Genomic DNA, 26,890 nt, shown 5'->3' with positions numbered 1-26,890 from the left:
TCAGAAAAAAGCTTCGGTCCCTTACCTTAAAATCTCCGTCATCTGTTATCCTTAAACATAGGCAATATTTTTTTTATAACCTTGTTACTTTTCTTACAATTCTGTTACGATATAACAAAATATGTTTAGATTGGTTCTGTAATGTTGTTTATACACGTATTTGCACCTTCAGAATACAGTAGTTAAACAATAACTTTTAGTGTCGATTAACTTTATAAATTACCTGTGAATATTAAGGAATGACGCTTTGAAATTATACTAATTTGTCACTAAATAAATAAATAAAAAAATAAAATGTGTGTCATTATAAATCAGAATCACGACTTCACCTTTATTCCGCGACAAAGAAGTGCTTTCTCCTCCCCCAATAAAACAGCGTGATTAGGCACCACTTCTAAATCCCCAGCATTCACTGGTTTAAGCCAATGCATTTGACAGAAGAAAAATTGAGGTAATTTTATACTAATCTGTATAGGCCTGGTTTTTTTCTCCCACTCTTCTTCTCCTCTTATTTTGTTGCTTTCGGTAATCACGCAGGTCGACAAATGGTGGGAACAAATTCAACATCATAAAATACAACATCAGAATGTTTCCTCTGCTGCCCTTTCTAACTGCTTAACGACTTTCATCTGTTCTACTCATGCCAGCTCCAAATCAAACGCAATATAAGTAGTTTTAAAACAAGTGAACGATGAGGATAATGATCGAGATCAGTTTAAAGATATAAAAAGATAGGAAATTACAAGCATTCGCGAAACAATTGAAACTGGTCTCGCTTTTCGCTTTTGTTTTTTGCTTCGCTTTATTATTCACGTAACATAGCAACATAAAAGGATTCTGAGGAGGATGGAAAGGAAAGTAAAAGAAGCGATTAAAAAGAAAATTATGGAAGTGACACAATGGGAAATTTAAAAAAAAAAAAAGAACGAAAAAAGAGAAAATAAATATATACATCTTGATTACACAATTTTTAACACTGTATCACTTCGGAATATGTATGATAAGTACTTTCTTGTGTTAAATATTAACGTACCTCCACTACGAACGCACCCACACAGGAAACAAGAGGCGCCAAGACCAACAACGACCAGTTCCGAAGATGACCGAAAATAGGTCGAAACATGTTAACAAGGTACGTTAATATTTAACACAAGAAAGTACTTATCATACATATTCCAAAGATAAAATAAATGTTAACATTGAAAGAGAAGAAAATGAAAGGGAAGAAAAAACTAAGTACAAATTTAAAAAGTAAGACAGAAGAAAAGCAGAAAAACGGAACGAAAGCAAAAGAAAAGAAAATATGAAGCATGGGAAGGCTAGTAATAAATAAAAGAGAAAACGGAATAAGAGGAAAGGAGAAATACAGAAGGAAAACTGAAGAAAGAAGAAAAAACTAAAGATATCAAAACAAGAGAATTGCAGGAAAAAGGATAAGTTAGTATCTTATGTAAAGAAAGATAAACTATTAAAATATGAAAATAAGAAGAAATAAAAGGGAAGTGATATTATTATTATTATTATTATTATTATTATTATTATTATTATTAATTCAATCTTGTAAATCTTCTCTTCCGCCTAGATTCCCATTGAATACAATAGGCTTATTAAAAGGAGAGAAAATATTAAGATGAGAGGGAAAGGGAGAGAAAAAAATAGAGGGTGAAGGAGGGTAAGTGAAGAAAATAGTCCAGATGAAAGCTAGTAGAAAACGAAACGAAGAGAAAGAAATGGGAAATGAGAAAAGAAAAGAAAAGCAAGAGAAAGTGAAAGGAAAAGGGTGTAAACAAAGAAAAAATTAAAAGAAAGGACATAAAAGAATAGGTGAATGATAATGAGAGAATATAAAAGAAAACAACCGTAAAGAAAAATGAGAATCTAATAAAGCAAAGGAAAAAATAAGAAAACGTGAAATGAAAGAACAAAATGAAAAGTAAGTAAAAGTAAAAATGTGGAAACAGAATAAAACAAGAAGTCAAAAGAGCGGGGCATAATAATGAGAAAATATAAAAGGTGCGAAAAGAAAAAGTAAAATGAGAATATTGATCTATTAATGGAAATAAAATCAAAACGAAAAGGAAAAAGTATTCACTTTCATTTCGTTAAATTATTGTTCTGCCCAAGGGCAGGTCTTTCACTGCAAACCAGCATTCTCCAGTCTTTCCTATTTTCTGCCTTCCTCTTTGTCTCTTCATATGATCCATATATCTTAATGTCGTCTATTATCTGATATCTTCTTCTGCCCCGAACTCTTCTCCAGTTCACCATTCCTTCCAGTGCATCCTTCAGTAGGCAGTTTCTTCTCAGCCAGTGACCCAAGGAATTCCTTTTCCTCTTCCTGATCAGTTTCAACCTCATTCTTTCTCCACCCATTCTTTCCAACATTTCATTTCTTAGTCTGTCTGTCCACTTCACACGCTCCATTCTTCTCCATATCCACATTTCAAATGCTTCTATTCGCTTCTCTTCACTTCGTCGTAATGTCCATGTTTCTGCTCCATGCAATGCCACACTCTACACAAAGCACTTCAGTAGTCTCTTCCTTAGTTCTTTTTTCCAGAGGTCCGTAGAAGCTGCTTCTTTTTCTATTAAAATCTTCCTTTGCCATTGCTATCCTCCTTTCGACTTCCTGGCAGCAGCTCATGTTACTGCTTATAGTACACCCCAAGTATTTGAAGCTGTCCACTTGCTCTACTGCCTCACTTAGAATTTACACGTTTATCTTCTGTATTTTTCTTCCTATGACCTTGCTTTTCGTCTTGTTTGCATTAATCTTCATCCCTTACTGTTCATAGCTGTCATTCAGAGAAAGTATTATATGACAGAAAAGAAAAAGTGACAAAATATCTATGGAAAAAATGCAGAATAGGTGTGAGAAAATGTGAAATAGAATAAATAGGAAGAGAGAAACGCAAAAGGAAACAGCCGAGAGAGAATCAGTGGAAAAAAAAAAGGATTTCCGGGAAACTTACTCCTCTCAATATCATCTTGTAGAATTTTCTGGATAACATTCTTTACCCTTTCCCTTCCTTTCATATTTTCTCATACATTTTTTCTGTACCTTCCTTTCATATTTTATGTTGTCTCACCTTTCTTTTCATTTTCCCATTTTCAATTTTCTTCTTTCCTTTTCATATTTTGGTTCTTTGGTTACAAATCACATATCACAGTTAGATTTAAGCTGCTACTCACTTTACTGACTTGTCTAACATTTACATTTTTGTAATATAATACAGTATATGACAAACCACTATTCAATTTGTTCACAAAAACGTGCTGTTATGAAGAGTTTTGTAATTTTACATGTAATATATTTAAGAACTTGTAAATAATTCAAATTATTGTAGTAGATATAAGTGTCAATTTTAAGTAGCAAGACTGGGTTACCGCCATCAATGTAATTCTATATGTAATTAATTTAAGTACTTGTAAATAATTCAAATTATTGTAGTAGATATAAGTATTAATTTTAAGTAGCAAGACTGGGTTACCCACGTCAAATGAATTCTCATTATAATAATATAAACTCAGGCTATAACTATAGCCCTAATGTACTTTCGGGTAAAATAGGGTTCAAGAAATTTTATATTCAAATAAATACTGACTTGTCTACGTAGATATCAACTCGACCGCTGTGTGATTATGCAGTTGTGGTGAAATATTGCCATGACAACAAAACATATGTCCCTCATAATAATCGACTGCTGTTTAAACGTGTACCACAGAAACAGCCCTAGAAAAAAAAAAGGTACAAAAATACTTTGCCCTATTAGAAATTCGTAAAGTTGGAGAGGATATTCTACACCATATTTCAACAGTTTATTGCCACAAAAAATTGTAAAGAATACAGTCAACATTGGCAAAGAGAGCGGGGGAAGCTTGGAGGTAGTTGGAAGAGAAAGTCAAATCTTTTCTGAAGTCAAGTCACCAAATTTAATTGTGTTGGTTCCATAAATCGCATATCCTGTTGGGAAGCCAGCGGACTAACAGGTAGACAAGTACACAGTGATCGAGAAAACAGGTTTTTTTTTCTCCCCTCTTCTCAGCTACTTCTTCAGGCTGGTTCCGGATACCAACACACTGAGTGGGCACTGATCACTCATCAGGCTGCCTAATCAGATTTCACGAAGTGTACCAAGAATTATGACTCAACTGATATTGCTGGAACAATCAAAGCTGATCGAGAAATTTCCTCATGTGTTGGGTGCCAAATAACCCGACGATGTCATAAAAACAAACGAACGTATTAGTTTCCTCGAAAACTAATGATTTCTTATGTGAGAATTTTTGGCTTTCGCAATGCAACATAAAATGAAGAAACGATCGTTTCGGAACTGTTTCGCCTATTTCTTCTGGGAAATCAAGAGAAGTGGAAGGTATTAATGTATGATTCATTGTCAATATATCCAGAGAAACTTCTCTTGATATCGGAACCAATAAGCAAACATTATCATGGGGGCAGATAAAAAAAAAGTTAATTAATTGTTCCATCTTTTTAATAATGTCAAAACAAGTGCTTATACAAATTTTGGCCACTCGAACACAATTACTTGAGCTCTCCAGAAAATAAGTTTCCGTGGGGCCGTTTACAGAAAGAAAACACAATTCCATGGAAAGATTTATTAGAACAGATGCAACAATATTGTTGAGCTATTGTATTACACAGGGACATCATTTTATTTTTACTTCAATTTTTATTGTATCTGAGTTTTTGAATGTACTTCACTCCCACCCCCTCTACTAGTAAACTTCCAACAGTCCTCCATACAGAACCAAGGAAGGCCGCGTATGCAGTCAAAGTAAACTGTACTGAGTTAGTGAGTATAGTACGTTCCAGAAATACGTTCGCGTTTTCCAGTGACGAAAGAGCTTTCAATATTGAATCATATTTTCGCACAGGTACTGTCTCCGTTTGCCTACGCCTACGGTTTCCCCCACCCGCTTCTGCTCGCCCCTCTGTAAAGGCTAGTGGCTGGGCTGTCTTAGCTCTTTTCTGAAAACATTAATTTATGTTAGGAATTGGACGTCTACGTAATGTCATACAAGTGTTTAAAATAACTGAAATAAAAAGACCCCATTAAGTAATTAATTGTCACGTGATTTCTCTCCTTTCTATGACCCTGCGACAAAACCACTGGGACGGACAGTAGATAGCATGTCTGAGTAATTTTATCTGTGCGGGTCGGGCAGAAGTTAAGATTGAATGTGGAGTAACAGTCAGCGCGACTGGCCGCAAAACCAGGTGGCCCGGGTTCGAATCCCGGTTGGGGCAAGTTACTGGTTGAGGTTTTTTCCGGGGGTTTCCCCCAACCCAATGCGAGCAAATGCTGGATAACTTTCGGTGCTGGACCCCGGACTCATTTCACCAGCATTATCACCTTCATCTCATTCAGACGCTAAATAACCTAGATGTCGATACAGCGTCGTAAAATAACCCAATAAAATAAAAAAAATAAAAAATAAAAAGTGAAGATTGAATTTACAGTACGTAATGTACGTACTGTTTTGTAGATGAGGTACAGAATTATTTCAACATGAGTTACTAGTACGAAGGACGAAACTGGTAATTGGAATTAGGTACAATAGTCTATAGTGCGATAATATGCACAAAAGAACTGAAGCCTGTATCGAAATGAACGGCCACTATTTTCAAAAATGTGTTTAAATATCTATATTATGCTTATTTTTCAATTTAAATTTACTCTCTATATTTTACGCTAATGTGCTGTAGAGAGTATAATACTTACATACTTACTGGCTTTTAAGGAACCCGGAGGTTCATTGCCGCCCTCACATAAGCCCGCCATTGGTCCCTATCCTGAGCAAGATTAATCCAGTCTCTATCATCATATCCCACCTCTCTCAAATCCATTTTAATATTATCTTCCCATCTACGTCTTGGCCTCTCCAAAGGTCTCATTAAGGTACACCTATTCATTAAAGTTCAGGTGTTTTCAGGTGTTCTACCAATCAGAAATGACCATTGTAGCAATATGAAAGCGCAAGTATCGATTATTCTCGGATATGCAATCGAAAGACAGAGAGGGAAACGTCACGGAGGCTGGAAATCCAATACTGTCGCAGAAGATTATGTTCTGTTACTATAATAATTAGCGTTAATTGTAAATAATATTGAAATAAATTCAATTTGTCATCTCGTTTTTCAATTCTAAATCAATTTCCAGGTTATACATTCTCTGCATTTCATCAAGGTCAATGACATTATTGTTCCTCGGAAAAAATCAATACTTTCGCGTCTGCGCACATCTCACAATTTACGAGCTATGCACAAGGTCACTTCCGCTCTTCAGTTAGATACGAATAAAATTAATACTTCTGAATAATTTCAAGTCAGAAATATGGTCGAGCATAAAAAGTCGTATGAAACTTGCCTATAATGGTAATTAAGAAGCTCGTATGAAAATTATGAAACTCGCTTGCGCTCGATTCATAAACAAACATACTCGCGTCTTAATTACTATCATTATAGGCTCGTTGTATAATGTACTATTTTAGTATATACAAACTACTTCCTCGGATTATAATAAACTCTTGCAAATAGGTTATGTGTGTATGACGACGTCCCATATATGTAGTAATGAACGCAGTGTCGTAGTCATTTTATCAGTTTCATTTCCATGGCAACGTCAGTGTAATTTTCATTCTACAAAACCCTTAAATTTTTTATATTAGTGTAGGTCGAAAATAAAATTACAAATTCCAGATTGTCTCAGAGCTTCCTTCATTTAGCTTAAAGAAAAATCGGTATCATAGACGAAAAGGAAGTCTGGCCTATAATTTCAGGTGTGAAAATACGTAGGTCTCTGTATACCTTGAGGCCTCAACTTTATTTTTTTTATCCGATGATGTAAGCGACACCTTTAGAGTAACGGCGAGCAATTGGCACTGACCTCTGATCTGTATTTATTGGTAAACGTGAATCACACACGGGCTAATAAACCAATCCACGATTTCCTTATTGCACAAGGAAAAATAAATATTTTATGCTTCTGAGAAATAAACGTCGTTAACTTTTCCAATGAAATATTGTTTCAAAGCATAGTCTATGTAGCCTAGACTACATTGATGGTCTGTCTTTGACCATAACGGAAATTTATATGGCGAAATAAACATGATTTTCAGGGAAGAAAGCCACCTGCGTAGCTGAGGCGGTAGAGCATTTTTCTGCTAATCCTAAGCTAATTAGATTCCAGCTTGGACTGACTACCAGGTTGGATCTTTTTTTCGAGGTTTTGCCCGACTATATTATTGATATTAAAATTTAAGGTGACCATATAAATCAGTGGTCGTCAGCACTCGCTGAAATGGGTAACGAGTAAGAAGTGTATCTGAATATGCATCGTCGTGCAGAAGGGAGAGGGAGGAAGCATACCCTCCAGCTTTCACATAAGCCCGCCATCGGTCCCTATCCTGAGCAAGATTAATTCAGTCTCTACCATCATATCCCACCTCCCTCAAATCCATTTTAATATTACCTTCCCATCTACGTCTCGGTCTCCCCAACTGTCTTTTTCCCTCCGGCCTTCCAAGTAACACTCTATATGCATTTCTGAGTTCGCCCACACGTGCTACATGCCCTGCCCATCTCAAACGTCTGGATTTAATGTTCCTAATTTTGTCAGGTGAATAATACAATGCGTGCAGTTCTGTGTTGTGTAACTTTCTTCATTCTTTCTTACTGTCATAATGTTAACACTCGATCACAACACGATAACAAGCTAGAAATTTCACTCCACACATCATCTCTGTTTTCCTCATCTTTCACTGTTGCTACTTCTCGTCACTGGAACTCTCTGCCGCCTGAAGTCAAGGGCTGTCGAACCTTGAAATCTTTCAAATCCAAGTTAGAAAATTATCTTATAACGAGTTGCCTAACTTACTGTTATAATAAGTGTTGTATTGCATACTTACATGTATTCACTAGCCTACATTTTTTTATAACCTAATGATATTTATTTTATTTTAGGTACTTGTTTTTGTTTCATCATATTTTCCAATAATGGAATGTCTATCATGTAATAACTTGAGCTATTTATAATCATAATTTTCCTTGCTGTGTGCACCTAAAAATATTGTGTTCTTTATGTGCTTTGTGCTTTACCATTTTGCTCCTGCTCCTGCTCCTGCTCCTACAACTACTCCTCCTACTACTACTGCTCCTGCTCCTGCTCCTGCTCCTGCTCCTACTCCTACTCCTACTCCTCCTGCTCCTACTCCTGCTCCTACTCCTACAACTACTCCTCCTACTACTACTACTGCTCCTGCTCCTACTCCTGCTCCTACTCCTACTCCTACTCCTACTCCTACTCCTACTCCTACTCCTGCTCCTGCTCCTACTCCTACTCCTCCTCCTCCTACTACTACTCCTGCTCCTGCTCCTACTCCTACTACTCCTGCTCCTGCTCCTGCTCCTACTCCTACTCCTACTACTACTCCTGCTCCTGCTCCTACTCCTACTCCTGCTCCTGCTCCTGCTACTCCTGCTCCTGCTCCTACTCCTACTACTACTCCTGCTCCTGCTCCTGCTCCTACTCCTCCTCCTACTACTACTACTCCTGCTCCTGCTCCTACTCCTACTCCTCCTACTACTACTACTACTACTACTACTACTCCTACTCCTCCTCCTACTACTACTACTACTACTCCTACTCCTACTCCTACTCCTCCTACTACTACTACTGTCTCATATTTTTATGCTTTGTATGTCTCATTTATTTTGACTTTTAAAATTTTATTATGTCTTTTCCTTTCTTCCTTTATATTATATATATTAGACTATGTCTCATTTCTAATAACTTGTTGTTTACATTGAATTATTCTCTACTGCAGTTTGTGTGTATATGTGTGTGTGCTGTATTTTGTAAATTTGTAGTGTTTTTGCAACGTAGTTTAACTCCTGGTTGAGTGTTAGACAAGGCCATACGGCCTTAAATCTGCCAGGTTAAATAAACCATTATTATTATTATTATTATTATTATTATTATTATTATTATTATTATTATTAAAAAAATGGGAGTATAAGGGTACAGTACATCAGTTATTCATAGATTTCAAAAAGGCTTATGACTCGGTTAAGAGGGAAGTATTATATGATATTCTTATTGAATTTGGTATTCCCAAGAAACTAGTTCGATTAATTAAAATGTGTCTCAGTGAAACATACAGCAGAGTCCGTATAGGTCAGTTTCTATCTGATGCTTTTCCAATTCACTGCGGGCTAAAGCAGGGAGATGCACTATCACCTTTACTTTTTAACTTCGCTCTAGAATATGCCATTAGGAAAGTTCAGGATAACAGACAGGGTTTGGCATTGAACGGGTTACATCAGCTTCTTGTCTATGCGGATGACGTGAATATGTTAGGAGAAAATACACAAACGATTAGGGAAAACACGGAAATTTTACTTGAAGCAAGTAGAGCGATCGGTTTGGAAGTAAATCCCGAAAAGACAAAGTATATGATTATGTCTCGTGACCAGAATATTGTACGAAATGGAAATATAAAAATTGGAGGTTTATCCTTCGAAGAGGTGGAAAAATTCAAATATCTTGGAGCAACAGTAACAAATATAAATGATACTCGGGAGGAAATTAAACGCAGAATAAATATGGGAAATGCGTGTTATTATTCGGTTGAGAAGCTCTTATCATCCTGTCTGCTGTCGAAAAATCTGAAAGTTAGAATTTATAAAACAGTTATATTACCGGTTCTTCTGTATGGTTGTGAAACTTGGACTCTCACTCTGAGAGAGGAACATAGGTTCAGGGTGTTTGAGAATAAGGTGCTAAGGAAAATATTTGGGGCTAAGCGGGATGAAGTTACAGGAGAATGGAGAAAGTTACACAACACAGAACTGCACGCATTGTATTCTTCACCTGACATAATTAGGAACATTAAATCCAGACGTTTGAGATGGGCAGGGCATGTAGCACGTATGGGCGAATCCAGAAATGCATATAGAGTGTTAGTTGGGAGACCGGAGGGAAAAAGACCTTTAGGGAGGCCGAGACGTAGATGGGAGGATAATATTAAAATGGATTTGAGGGAGGTGGGGTATGATGATAGAGACTGGATTAATCTTGCACAGGATAGGGACCGCTGGCGGGCTTATGTGAGGGCGGCAATGAACCTTCGGGTTCCTTAAAAGCCATTTGTAAGTAAGTAAGTATTATTATTATTATTATTATTATTATTATTATTATTATTATTATTATTATTAATGGACTGTTAATTCTCGCTAATGAATTGGGCAGTACAGAAAGCTATATCAATTTTTATTTTTTTATAATCAAAGAGACATATTAATAGTTGTTGGGAATATGCATCAGATGGCACAAACAGATAAGCTATTAAAACGTATTGTACCGCTTCATCGTTAACGACCCTACACAAGCTGCAAATGTCCTGCTGTCGTGCCTCCAATACAATACTTCACACTACCAGCCACATTTAGAATATCAGTATCGGTATTCGCTAATGACCCCATTAAACTAGCAGCGAAGGGAAAACTCTAGTGATACAAATATTTTGTTTATTCATTGGATCAATTTCAAACTCTCTTGAAATATGGTCATAATATACATTGAATCATTGCACCAATTTAGACTCACAAGCAAACATTCTGATGTGGGCAGATAGAAGAGTTAATTTTTTTTTCTTCCACCTTGTTAATAATGTCAAAAGAAGTTCTTATACAAATTTTGGCCACTCCACCGCAATTACAAAACAGTCCAGAAAGTGATTTTCCCTGGGCCATTTACAGAAAAAAAAAGCAGAATTGCATGGAAAGATTTATTGAAACAGATACAGAAATTTTTGCGCTATTTGTAACCATATCCCCCACTGGAATTGAGACATTTGTCATACCACGGGATCAATTTTTGTTTCCTTGTGTCGTAGACGTCAGCCGTCTGGGATCGGAACCAGCGTTTGACAGCCGTCTGCACCTCTCTGTCGATACCATGATATGAAAAATGTCTCAGTTCCGGTGGGGAATATGTTGAAAAATAGCTCAACAATGCTGTGCCTGATCCAATAAATTTTTCCAATGAAATTGTGTTTTCTTTCTGTTAACGTCCCCTGGCGAACTTATTTTTTACGGCCCTCGTAATTGCGGTCGAGTGGCCAAAATTTTTATAAGCACTTCTTTTGACATTATTAACAAGGTGAAAGAAAAAAAAATAACTTTTTTATCTGTCCCCATCAGAATGTTTGCTTGTTAGTGTATTTATAATGGCAGCAATACAAGTAAAAGAGAACTTTGTTGTAATAGTAGTAGTAATAGTAGTCGAAATAGCAATACTAATAGTAGTAACGTCCATAATAACAGTAGTAGTATTAATACTAGTTACAGTGCTAACATACTTTATCACCTACCCTGTTCAACATCTATTTGGAGGAGTTAGTAAAGAAATGTTTTTAGAACATGGGAGGAGTGACAGTAGGAGGAAGAAGGATAAAGTGCATAAGATTTGTTCATGATATGGCGTTGTTAACAGAAGAAGAGGAATATGCTATAGATCGTAACAGGTCGCAGTGCTGGGTCAAGGTGCCCCCCCACCAGTAAATTCCATTCCATTCCAATGGATATGCTACTGGAACTGAATGGCAGTTGTGAGCATTATGGCATGAAGATAGAAAAATAATGAAGGTAAACTTGTGAATTCTAAATGAGGCAGTAGAGCAAGTGGACAGCTTCAAATACTTGGGATGTACTATAAGCAGTAACATGAGCTGCTGCCAGGAAGTCAAAAGGAGGATAGCAATGGCAAAGGAAGTTTTTAATAGAAAAAGAGCATCTTCTGCGGACCTCTGGAAAAAAGAACTAAGGAAGAGACAATTGAAGTGCTTTGTGTGGAGTGTGGTATTGTATGGGACAGAAACATGGATGTTATGACGAAGTGACGAGAAGCGACTGGAAGAATTTGAGATGTGGATATGGGAAAAATGGAGCGTTATGAAATGTACAGAGAGAATCAGAAATGAAGCTGTGCTAGAAAGAGTGGGTGAAGAAAGAACGATACTGAAACTGATCAGGAAGAGGGAAAAGAATTTGCTGAGTCACTGGTTGAGAAGAAACTGCCTTCTGAAGGATGCACTGGAAGGAATAGTGAACGGGAGAAGAAGATATCAGATGAAAGACGACATTAAGATATATGGGTCATATGCGGAGACTAAGATGAAGGCAGAAAATATGAGACTGGAGAATGCTGGGTTTGCAGTGAAAAACCTGACCGTGGGCAAGATACATTGGATGAATGATTAGTGGTAATGTAGTAGTAGTAGTAGTAGTAGTAGTAGTAGTAGTAGTAGTAGTAGTAGTAGTAGTAGTAGTAGTAGTACAGGTGGAAGGTACAGAATTTGCGAGCATCCTACATCCGTCCCGGCACATTACTGGCCGTGCTAACTAAAACCGCATGCTTATCATTATATAGCCCAACATGTCACAGAAAGCAGTATAATAAAAATGTGCTTGCTGTAGTGTAGCTTTCTAGTGTATTATTGTTCATTAATTATTATTATTATTATTATTATTATTATTATTATTATTATTATTATTATTATTACTACTACTACTACTACTACTATTGCTATTATTCATTCATTCATTCTGGTGGAGTTAAGACCATCAAGCCTTTTCTACCATACCACCAGAATACAAATACTAGGAATAAAGAACATTATTACTATTATTATTATTATTATTATTATTATTATTGCTATTATTATTACTGCTATTACTATTATTTATTTGTCTCTTTATTTATTTACTTATTTATTTATGCATTCACTTATTAATTAATTAATTAATTCATTATTTATTTATTTATTTATTTATTCACACATTTATTTACTTATTCATTTACTTATTGATCCAGTCACTTATTTATTTATTTAATTATTTAAATTATTTATTTAATCCGGTGGAGTTAAGACCATCAAGCCTTTTCTACCATACATCAGAATACAAATACTAGACATATAAAACATTATTATTATTATTATTATTATTATTATTATTATTATTAGTAGTAGTAGTAGACCCTCTAGTAGTAGTAGTAGTAGTAGTAGTAGTAGTAGTAGTAGTAGTAGTAGTAGTAGTAGTAGTAGTATTACTGCTATTATGAATTAATTAATTTATTTATTTACTTATTTATTTATTTACTTATTTATTTATTTATTTCCTTATTTACTTATTTACTTATTTAATTATTCACTTATTCATTTATTCATTTATTTATTTATTTTCTTACTTATTAATTTGGTGGAGTTAAGACCATCGAGCCTTTTCTACCATACCACCAGAATACAAATATTACAGATATAAAACATTATTTTATTATTATTATTATTATTATTATTATTATCATTATTATTATTACTGTTACTATTATTTATTTATCTCTTTAATTATTTATTTATTTATTTATTCCACTTATTTATTTACTTATTCACTTATTTATTTATTTATTTATTTATTCATTCATTCATTTACTTATTTATTTATTTCGTCATTCATTCATTGATTTAATCTGTTGGAGGCATTCTTCTCTACCACACCACCAGAACACAAATAGGCATATACAAAGAATATTATTATTATTATTATTATTATTATTATTATTATTATTATCCAGAAGAACTACAGTGAAGAAGGAACTTCTCGTTTTCCCTCTACTATTACAACATAACAAGCGTGAGGTCCAGGGCGAATTACTAGGGAAGTGGTCCGTATGAAGCGATTTTTTAAACTACTTATCCAAGAGTACTGACTAAAACCACATGTTTATCACTACATACACCTCACAGAAGTCAGTGAGGCAAAAATACGTCTCAGCTTCAATGTAAGTTTTTATGTGATTATTATTATTATTATTATTATTATTATTATCATCATCATCATCATCATCATCATCATCATCATCATCATCATCATCATCATCATCATCATCATCATCATCATTTTAATATTCGACAGAAATCACGGCGTCATTGGTGAAATAGTTAATAACTTAAGTTATAAGATGGCGATATTTTTAGTAGGTTATTTTACCACGCTTTATCAACATTTCAGGTTATTTAGTGTCTAAATGGAATGAAAATGATAATGCCGGTTGAATGAGTCCGGGTCCAGCATCGATAGTTACCTAACATTTGTTAATATTGAGTTGAGGAAAAGTCCCGGAAAAAACCTCAACCAGGTAACTTGCCCCGACCGAGATTCGAACCCGTCTGGTCTCGCGGTCAGAGTCGCTAACCCTTAGTCCACAAGTGTGGACAAGATGTCGGTATTGTGATCATAGATCGATGACTGGAGTCATGCGACATACCGCTGTAGTTGACATTGGAAGCTTTTCTAGCATGTAGGCTATCTTCCTACGTTATACAGTATTTGAATTCTATATTTAACATCGTAATTTCATAGCAAGTGTGGTTTTCATATTGCCTTCACAATACATTTAAAACTAATCATATGAAACTTCATATCTAACTATCCGAATATTGCATTAAATAGGCCTATAACACTACAGTAACAACATCCACATTATACAAGCAGCTGGCCATTACGAACCTCAAACTACAAGAAGGTGAATATTTTAACTTACAAATTTCCTGACTGGAAATCTCTACCCACGAAACACAATAATCCAAACTGAAGTATGTCAGCTACAGAAAACTATTTTCTACATTAGCACTTTCAATTTGTTTAATTTTACGATAAAAACACTAAAAACACCACACAGGATCACGTTCCTTGCGCACCGATAGCAAATGACCTTCAACTGTCTTCTTGTATCTTGGAGACAAAATCGAATCTATACCTACTCCATTTCTGTCATAGATCTCGAAAAGAAAAGACAACTCAGTGTAATAGCTATGATCCAAAGAGTTTGCTCTAGAGATGAAACAATTGAATACATTTTATATCACATGGAAATGATTCTATAGTTATTCTGACTTAAAAACACATTAAATTATTATTTTTATTTATTAAATAGGGGATGTATCACTACTGAAACACACAGAATGAAATAATTTTAAAATATTATGTATTACTTTCTGTCTAATAGAGTTTTCAAAGGTATGAGTGCAGAAAAAAATTATAATTTGACATATTCCATAAAACACAAGATAGTTATACAAAATTGAATAATATTTTGTGCGAGATCGTGCGTATTTGCTTGGTTTCCGCACAAAACCAATCCGCGGAAAGTCTAAAATTCCACATTCAGTATTCCCAACTAACACACATAACAACTTCCCTCTTCTTACCGCTTAAGTGACATATTGATTTTACTGCTTTAGGCTTTTAACATATTATTTTTAGATACGTTCAATATAGTAATAATTATAAATTGGAAACTTACCACTGCAATTTCATCTAAATTGCACTGTTAATTATTCTTTTTAAATATTTGCAAAAATTAAGTAAACTCTACAACTCCACTAAAGTTACTGCATTCGTGATGCAAGTAACATTAAGGAAGCCGTGAAAAAATCAACAAGATTCCAGACTCATCATAGACTGGGGGGAAAAAAAAAGACAAACGTATATCACGGCCTGCTGGAGTATAGTAAACACAGGAAACATTTTAAAGCAACAATGTTGAAGATAGATATTTTTGCTTTGCAAATTTGCCGTCATTGAACAGAAACCAAGATGGAGATTTCATAGCAACTAATTATAAATTTCTCTTTCAGGTATGTAATAAACGATCTTCGCACAAAATAATGTACGATACACGAGCGGTATGTTTTCTTTCAATTCTCGGAAATTAAAAAAGCTCAACTACGTTTCGCTTTTTCAAACTTTTCCTCGAACATGAAAACTTCAACATACCGCTCTTGTAACGCATATTGCTATTACAGCTATGACACAATTCATATGAAACTGGAAATGAGTAAACGTATTTCATTAATTCATTCCTAGTTTTATGCTCAAGGACAGGTCTTTCATTGCAAACCCAGCATTCTCCAATCTTTCCTATTTTCCGCCTTCCTCTTAGTCTCCGCATACGACCCATGTATCTTAATGCCGTTTATCATCTGTTAGAGCAAATAGACAGCTTCAAATACTTGGGGTGTACTATACGCAGTAACATGAGCTGCTGCCAGGAAGTGAAAAGGAGGATAGTAATGGCCATAAAGTTTTTAATAGAAAAAGGAGCATCTTCTGCAGACCTCTGGAGAAAGAACTAAGGAAGAGACTAGTGAAGTGCTTTGTGTGGAGTGTAGCATTGTATGGGACAGAAACTTGGACATCACGACGAAGTGAAGAGAAGCGAATAGAAGCACTAGGGAGGTGGATATGGAGAGGAATGGAATGTGTGAAATGGACAGACAGAATGACGCTGAAATTGATCAGGAAGAGAAAAAGAAATTGGCTGGATCACTGGCTGAGAAGAAACTGCCTACTGAAGGATGCACTGGAAGGAATGGTGAACGGGAGAAGAGTTCGGTGCAGATCGGGTTCAACCGTGGTTGAGGGCTGTAAATTTTAAAAGGACAACGGAAATCAGTTACTACTTTTCTGTAAAACACTCACTTATAGCAAGGATGAGACGATATTAGCTCCCAATCATGGTAGAAGAGCTCGACTTTGATCACGAACGCATAGCGCATCCACTACATAGCATCGTAACGTAGACATCAGGGATGTACATGCACATGCAGCGAATATAGACAGCAATTATTACAATAACTTGCATTACTAAATTTCTGGCTATGTAATAGGGCTAATTACTCAGTTATTTAATATACATGTACATATATAAACAAATCGAAAAGGGAAGGGTTTTTTAGGAACAAAAAGAGAAATATGAAGAGTTAATTGTATGTAAACCATTGTATTGTTAAAAGCAATTATTTATTATGTAAATTCTTCACTTCATTGGTTAGGAGAAACTAATAGGGTCTACCTGCTAGACGTGTGTGATGTCTAAGTACTGTTGAGTATTTGTTGAAAAAAAAAATAACGACAATATTGATTGAAATAGAGTAGCCTATATTGATTGTGTGATTGTGAAAATGTAGTCCTTACTCTCCCGTCGTGATTATGTAATGAGTTTTCTTAGAGTGATTTGTGAGATGCACGCAACACGAAAAAACAAATTGATTAAATTAAGATATTGAGAGCCATCGTAATTTTTGGGGTCAATCATTTAAGGGGATATGTATGATTTTTAAAACTTCCACAATTTTCGGCCAAAATTTGTGGAATTTAAACTATATAAACAGATCTATAATAATATCATCTGTACAAAATTTGGTGCAATTAGGTCTAATAATTTTGAAATTATATTTTTAAGTATATTTTATATTGACGTTACTACAAAAGCTCCTTTCATCAAAGTTTTCAAAATGTTTAGTTCATATTTGCTCAAAGTCTTGAAAATAGTTATTGGAATAAAAGTGAATTAGCTTTTTGAGCTTAGTAATAGTATAAGTTAAAGTGCAATCAAAGATAAAATATTATTTATAAATTAAAGAAACACGTAGTCTAATAAAAGTAAATATCCAGAAACAAGCAACAAATAAAACATCAACAATACATTTAAAATAAAGAAATAAAAGGAATCTAGATACAATCTACTAACCCAAATGTAAATTAATTTACCGTCGATGTGAATTCCGAAATCAATTTATTTCTCTTTTCTCCTGAATAATGCCTATACTTTTTTATGTTGCGTCTCATAATGCTGTTTTATGTTGCTTTTTTTTTTTTTTGCAAATGATATTTTTTTTACACAACAAACACTGGACTTCATCACCATGTTCGAAGCATAAATATTGTATCTTCCACTCTTCCTTGAAAGCTTCAAGCGCTTCCGTTCCGTCATGATGCGCTGTGTTCTAAGATCTGTACATCCTTTGGCAATGTTTACAGGTAAAAGGGCTCCGCGAGCACGCAGCGGGCATAAAACAGCTCTAGCTCGAAATTACTAGTCACCATCGCAAGACTGCACTATAGTGTATGTACGTCGCCGGAAGATGGCGCTGAATATGGGAATGTCAGGCGACAGTGTGATCTTGCTAGAAAAGAGCTTGGATTACGCCCCGCTGGTGTCCAAGGAATGATCTGTGTTACCTGGTGACCGTTATAGTCCAGCCTCTAACATGTCCGGAGCAAAAATCCCGTCCATAAGGTCACAAATTCAGCACATCTACAGAGTCTATCTCCTGGTATTGTAAGCATAATGAACCTACATGCTGATGAGTATTCCAGCGCCCCCTGTATACACAAACACCTTTACCTACATCATCTAGGAAACCCAACTCCTAGGCAACGCAATCCAGAAGATATTCAAATGAAAGTCGTTAATTTGCACAGGTAAGCCATTATTTCTATAATGTTATATCACGGAGGAAACCACACTAAATATTTATATAGAGAGAAAATATCTGCTTCGTTTTAAAACAAACTATAAAGATAAGACTTAAATTCCTTGCAACACAAATATTTTATGCGGAATTAATTTTAATTAGGTAGGAAAAAAAAAGATTATATAGGTCGTTTATGCAGCTAACAGCTGTTTTATATATGCGTATAGTGTATTTTATTTATACATAGTTGGTGGGCCTGGCTGGCTTTACGATATTTGTTGTAGCGTGTGAAGATGCGACAAGCATGGTTGACTGTCCCCTGCCTCTCCGCCCCTGCTGTCCTATCACAGCTGCCTAATCTAACAGCCTACTAAAATTACCTTTACTCAGCCAGTGTTCACAGTCCACAAATAAAATGCGTTATGGGACACTCATTAGCGCTGTATGGATAGACTTGATAAATTACTCTGCTTTCAACATTAAATAAACAGAGCGGATAACAGAATTTCCATATAAATCGACACTAAATGCTTTTTGTTCCTTGTCTTCAAATCAGAAAACATGCGGGCATATTTTCCATACTCTCAGTTATTCTCTTTGTCTGTATAACACTCTCTCTCACTCTCTCTGTCTCTCTCTCAATCAGAGTTCCATTCTACAATTCATATGTAAGTTACGTCATGTTTGTAGGTTCTCAATTGGATTAACTTTTCCATATCTCAACATTTTCTAAGGAAAACTAATATAACCTATGATATCCTGTCTAATTCTAATCTAGTCAATACTAGGCACTCTTATTTTAACCTGTTACACTCTGTCCCACTCCATCTCAACATAATCCTATGCCATACGATTTTATTTTATTTTATCCCTTTTAATTCCGTCTTAGTATTTATTTTATTATTGTAAATATTTTTGTTTTATCACTATTATTATTATTATTATTATTATTAATGAATTATTTTGTATTACAATCTTTGTATCATTTCTATCACGATTATTATTATATTATTATTATATTATTATTATTATTATTATTATTATTATTATTATTATTATTATTATTATTATTATTATTATTGTGTTCTTATAGATTTTTACCAAATTCCGATTATAACTATGAGATTAAATGCAATTATTTCAATTGCGGTAGTTTGTTCACCAGACGTCAGGATCTTGATTATTTATTTTTTTGTAAAGTCATTAAGGGTGATACTGATTGTGAATCTTTCATAAGCAATATCAGTCTTCGTATTCCTGCTAATGGTTTAAGATTTCATAAATTGTTTTATAATAAGAATCCTAAATCTGTCTCTCCGGTTTGCAGATGCATTAAATATGCTAATTTGCATGGATTCAACTTGGATCCATTTAATGTGTAGTATATCTTTGAGTTTTTAACTCACTGATCTAATTTTATAATTATTTGTCCATTTTAATTATTTGTCCATTTTATTTCTTGAATTTGGTCAATTGATTAATGTAGACTATTCCATTATTTCAATTATCTCATTGTACTAAATTTATAATTTTATAATTATTATTTGATCAATGATTGATGTAGACTATTATATTGTTTGTATTCCATCTCATTGCCATTTTCTATCATTCATTCTCATCATCATTTGTTGTTTTGTTCTGTTTTGTATCGTGCTAAACTGTAATTGGCCTTGTGCTGTTGTTTTTGCACGATAATATTCTAAATAAATAAATAAATAAATAAAATAAAAAATAATTATTATTATTATTAGTATTATTATTATTATTATTATTATTATTGTTACTATTATTTATATCATGAGCATTATTATTTGAACCCTGTAAAATTTATGTAGACTACTGGACTGTACCCGAGCACGAGCATTATGCTCATTTCGGGTATCTATTCATATGTATTCAATTCAAATGTAAATTGTAAATAAATTTGAAAAAATTTGAAATTTAATCCATTCATACTACATTAGCCTATCCAATACTATTCCACCCTATTCTATTATACCTCCTTAACCCATCCCAATCTCCATTTTTATATCATATCCCAAACTATTACACCTATTCTATTCTCCATATTCCATCCACCTTGTCTTGGTCTATCCTCGTCCATCTCATTCTATTATAATATTCCCAAACTATCTTGTTCTAGCCCTTTCTGTTTCTTCGCATCCTAAATTATGATACGTATTTCACTCTCTTATCGAATTTCAACTTGCCTTATTCTATTCCATTATGTCACATCCAAATTTATTTTAAATTTTACTCTTTTATCCTATCCCATTCTAATCTATCACAATCCAAACCATCCTAATCTATTCTATCTCAAACAATCCTAATCTATCCTATCTCACATCTCATCCTAATCTATACTATTTCATTCCATCCTAATCTATTCTATCTCAAACCATCCTAATCTATCCTATCCCGAACCATCCTAATCTATCCTCTCTCAAACCATCCAAATCTATCTTAGCCCACATTCTATCCTAATCTATCCTCCCTCAAACCATCCTATTCTATCTTAGCCACATTCCATCCTAATCTATTCTAGTCGACCTGGTTGGCGAGTTGGTATAGCGCTGGCCTTCTATGCCCAAGGTTGCGGGTTCGATCCCGGGCCAGGTCGATGGCATTTAAGTGTGCTTAAATGCGACAGGCTCATGTCAGTAGATTTACTGGCATGTAAAAGAACTCCTGCGGGACAAAATTCCGGCACATCCGGCGACGCTGACATAACCTCTGCAGTTGCGAGCGTCGTTAAATAAACCATAACATCTTTTAACCTAATCTATTCTATCTCAAACCATCCTAATCTATCCCATCCCAAACCATCCTAATCTATCCTATCTCAAACCATCCTAATCTATCATAGCCCACATCCCAATCTAATCTATCCTATCTCAAACCATCCTAATCTATCTTATTCCACATCTCATCCTAATCTATCCTATCTCAAACTATCCTAATCTATCTTAGTCCACATCCCATCCTAATCTATCCTATCTCAAAACATTCTAATCTATTCTATCTCAAACCATCCTAATCTATCTTAGCCCACCTCCCATCCTAATCTATCCTATCTCAAACCATACTAATCTATCATAGCCCACATCCCAATCTAATCTATCCTATCTCAAACCATCCTAATCTATCTTAGTCCACATCCCATCCTAATCTATCCTATCTCAAACCATTCTAATCTATTCTATCTCAAACCACCCTAATCTATCTTAGCCCACCTCCCATCCTAATCTATCCTATTTCAAACCATCCTAATCTATCCTATATCATTCCATTCTAATCTATCTTATCTCTAACTATTCTAATGTATCCTATATCAAACCATCCTAATCTAACCTATCCCACCCTGTTCTATTCAGTTCTACTCTCCTATTCCATCCCACCCTGTCCTATTCTATCCGATCCTATCTCACCCTATTCTATTGTACCTTGTTATCCTATCCTATCCTATTCTATTCCACTCTCTCATCACACCCACCCCATCCCAATCTATCCCATCTTATATCCGCAGACTAAGATGAAGAGCAGAAAATAGGAAAGATAGGAGTATGCTGGGTTTGCAGTGAAAAACCTGCCCATGGTCAAAACATATATGTATGTATGTTGTTATTATTATTATTATTATTATTATTATTATTATTATTGTTATTGTCGGTATCAGTATTATTCAGTATTATTATTTCTATCATTATTCTAGTTATCATAATCCACTCGAGCGTGTAAGCGTAATTCAAAAATACAAAGTGGGACTCCTTATTAATGCAGTTAGTCCTACACCAGACCTACTCTTAATATACGGAACATAGTAGAAACACAAGACAGAGGAAAATACTGCCAGTTCCTGTGGCGGAGGAATAAATCTCAACCTCTCTATAGGGAATCGAACCTTGCTCGACTAGGTTTAAAGCCCCAAACTGCTCCACTCTAGAGAAAGTGGCAAATATTGTGTTCTCTATTGAATTCTATTAACAGATAACATAAATTGAACCCAGTGACAGTGAAAATATAACTGATGCTTTCTGCAGTTGGTTTGTTTGTTTCGCTGCTTAGCAACAGACGGAAGTTCTTGCCATGTGTTCAGCCTCTTGTTTGACGAGCCTTTTGATCATATCTTAATAAATATTTCGACAGTTGAAAGAACGACAGTTTTGACTTCGCTAAATACCGGACCGACTTGAAAACATTTACGTTAGCGTCTTTCAAACTTGTGCTGCGTGAAATACTAATGTGTCAACACCATCTTTCAATACCAGAGTTGAGTGAGTACTTATTGTCAAGGAGATTTGTCCCAGAGATAGATCTGACAGCTTACGGTTCTTATCAATAGCAGCAGGGTTCGATTAATAGTATCACACATGCAATTAAGCATTAACCTATTATAATCAATATTAATTACTAGCTGAACTTGACGAAAACATACCGTAAAAAATACATTCAATTAAAAAACATCGGACTTATTTTATTTCCTATGTAACTAAAGTGATGGGCTTCACAGAATGTACACATGTGAGCCATATTCCCAAGGGAAGGTATAGAAATATCCAGTTCTGTAATATGGCACAGTAAAACCTCTCAATTTGGACATCTTTCTATTCTGGACACTCCTCTATTTTGTACAATTTCTCTTAGAAACCTAGCCTCCCGTTTCAGATATCTGTCATCATATCATAATCTCTTCATACGCACGCAAAATAGCCGCATACTACCAATACCAACACATAAGACATCATCGTATTCATCATCATACACAATCTCGCTCTTGCGCTTGTGGAATAACCTACCCAGTGACATCAGAGACTGTCGGAATTTAGTAGCGTTGAAAAGCAAGCTTATTAAGTATTTTCTTACTGCGTAGAGTAGGTTTAATTTGTACTTAATCAATAAAAAAATGCTTCTCTCTTCTTAACTTTTACAATAAACTGTCTAGCTTTTATTAATCAGTTAATCTTTTAGTACTTTGATTTTTATTGTATTTGTAAATTTAATATTAATTGAAATTATAATTGTAATTGTATTCTTAATACTGTAGTTGTAATCCCCTGGTAGAGGGGAAGAGAAGGCCTGATGGCCTGATGGCCTTCTCTCTACCAGGTTAAATAAATAAATAAAATAAAAAAAATAAAAAATAATAAATAAAGATAAAAAAAAATGCTACATATAAATTTATAAGGTTTGATTCCTCTACATCTTGGACACACCTATCTTGCAATTTGGATAGTTAAATTCTGTAAAATATGAAAAATGTGTCAAGCAAGTTTATGTTAACAGTCAGATATGAGATTGTGCACATTCAAAATAATCTTAAATTCTATAATTAACATGAAATTATGATAATTCTAAGATGTCATAAAAATCACATTTTTGTGTGAATGTATTATTTTTTTTCATGAATTATAGAAAAAAAAACATTTTCAAAACTTCAAAAAAATTTTTTTTGAAAGTGAATAAATGAGATATTTCATAAAATGAATGTATATAAATGTTCCTCTATGTCTTGTGAACGTAATCAGAAAAGAAGAAAGCTTAAAAATTGAGATCTTCTACTAAAAACTTGGGTTTGAAAATATTTCTAAAAAAATAAAATAAAAAATCAAAAGCCAAAACATTTTGGAGTTCAAATTTTGGATTTTGTTAGTCTTTTACATAAAATTTGGTTGAAAAAATACATAAGGGTAATTCACGAGGATTTACCGTCCCTTAGGGAGCTTATTTCCGAAGACATTCTGAGCAAAAAAATATCATAGAAACATTTGTCCTAATCTCAAAATTTTCAGAATTACACTAATTTAAATTTGTTTGTAAAATACCATTATTCTTGAGTTTTAACGGTAAAAGAATATTACAGATAAAGAATGAACTATTCAGGAGTATCATTTCTTTAATTTGCTAAAATTCTGCAGTTAGAAATGTGTTGTGAATTCCATATTTACTTCGTACAGAATTTGTTTTCGATTTTTAACTACAAAATTACATTTTCTTACGCATTTATCATAACAATAATTGTTACAAATCACGCCACTCTTGTAAATTCTTTAAGACTGTACATTAGGATGCATAATTAAACAGTAAAGAATCAAGTTCCTAAAGTCGTATGATTTGTGACAATTTTTGTGATAAGTGCGTAAGAATGATGTAATTTTTAGTTAAAAATTGAAAAATAAAATCTGTACAAAGCGATTAACAACACATTTTTAGCTTCAGAACACTAGCTAATTAAAGAAATGACACTTCTGAATAATTCATTCTCTATTTGTAATATTTTTTACTCTTAAAATTAAAGAATAAAGGTATTTTACTAATAATTTCAAATTAATAATAATAATAATAATAATAATAATAATAATAATAATAATAAACTGGCAGAGTTAAGGCCATAGGGCCTTCTCTTACACTCTACCAGGTCACAAAGTATACAAGCAGTTAAAATTTAACAAAAGTTAAAGAACAGAATACTAACATATTACAATAATAATAATAATAATAATAATAATAATAATAATAATAATAAAATCGACACTAAACAACATGAAAATTATACAATACTAGAAAAAAGAAAGTAAAATACACTGGAATATAGTAAAAGCAACTCATTTAGTAAAAATGGTTAATGTGAAAAATGTAAGGTAGAATATAACAAAATGAAATATAATAAAATAATAATAAAAAAGAAAAGAAATACGAAAATTAAATAAAATTCACAATAAAAAGGCTATGATAATAAATTCATCGGCTGATAAAGAGAACAAAAAGGGGAAAGGAAGGAAAGAAATATATAGCCCCCTATATTTTTACAAAACTATCGCAGAGGAAAGGCCTCATAACTGAAAAGAACCTGAATTGAAAACGTGCAATTTTAATTTATTTTTGAAACTAGACAATGTCCGACAGTCTCTGAGATGTTGTGGTAGAGAGTTCCAGAGATGAGCTGCAGAGACCGTGAAAGATGAAGAGTAGAAGGATGTTCTGTGTTTAGGAATGGAGAGTGTGATATGGTGTTGTGAGTGTAACTCTGAAAATATTGATATTAGGACACATGTTTAGGCCTATTATTACATTTCTTGCTCAGAATGTCTTCGGAAATAAACTCCGTAAGGGACGGTAAATCCTTGTGAATCACCCTGTATATTAGAAGAAATGATCCTTAATTTCAGAAAAAAAAATGAGAGTATTTTCTCCCATGTGAAGATGTACAAATGCAAAATGAACGTCAATTAAGTCCATATTATGACTTCAGAGGAGCAATGACTGGTCGTTATGTGCTTAGAAATTGCTGCCAAAACTAACATTAATTCTTCAAACTAAAAGGTCGTTTGTTACACAGTCTTTTTGTCTCATCCATCAAAATTAATAAAAAATAAACGCTCTGATAAATTTGTTTCCATGGTTAAGTCGTGTACGAACCGTATCGCGGTGGAATTTTACTGATACTATCTCCATGGTTACGCTGCCTATTTCTGCAGTTTACAAACAAAAGAAAGTAGAATTATGAGGAACAAATGCTGGATGCTGGAGTCTCGAATTTCATTACTTCCTGAATTATAAATGTCAGATGGCATCACCACACTGGGTGACGTTGAATGCTGGTGAATAGTTGCCGTTCTAACACACGCAAGATTTCTTTCTCTCTTCCTAATCCGCAGATTCATACTAAGACGTCAGAACTTACTGTCTAGATAGATTTACAGCTTAGGTATATACTTGTTCAAACCATAAGCAGGGGTCCTTTATGAAGAGAAAGTGGTGTCATTCTTCTAAAAGCCAACAACGGTATCTCTTATATAGAAAACAATGGAATGTAATTGTCATTTTTATTGTTGGGTGATATCGCTACTCATTCTAGGTCCCCAATATTCATCATGGTGCCGGTCGGAAAATGACTCCCTTCCATAGCCAACGCAGACAATCGAAAGCACGAACCGGTTGGTTAAGAAGTTTATATGCTTCGCACATAGCATAGGCTACGGACAACAACGACAACAACAATAACAACAATAATAATAATAATAATAATAATAATAAACATCATCATCATTATCATCATCTCGAAACAGGCAGTAGAGTAAGTGGACAGCTTCAAATACTTGGGGTGTACTATAAGCAGTAACATGAGCTGCTGCCAGGAAGTCAAAAGGAGGATAGCAATGGCAAAGGAAGCTTTTAATATGAAAAGAAACATTACTCCTAAATCCTCAGGCCTAAATTGTTGTTACCGACTTTAGACATAGGCTATATCATTCAAAATCAATAAATGTACCGGTCCTTCATTCCTTTTCCGTGAATAGCTCAATCATACTTTCAAGCAAAAGACAATTTTCTCTACATCAATGTTCAACATTATTAATATCTGTTTGAAATTCTGCAATAATTATTGAAACTAAAGTTATCAAACCAAGCGTTCTGTACTTATGTAGGCCTAGGCTATATCATATAATTTTAGTACATATTATCGGCATGCTCCGTTACGCGTGTGTAACACTACATACCTATTTATTTATTTATTTATTTATTTATATATTTATTTATTTATTTA

Source organism: Periplaneta americana, chromosome 6 (genome assembly GCF_040183065.1).
Source record: "Periplaneta americana isolate PAMFEO1 chromosome 6, P.americana_PAMFEO1_priV1, whole genome shotgun sequence".
NCBI classification, from domain to species: Eukaryota; Metazoa; Arthropoda; class Insecta; order Blattodea; family Blattidae; genus Periplaneta; species Periplaneta americana.
Note: the sequence above shows the minus strand (reverse complement) of the source record.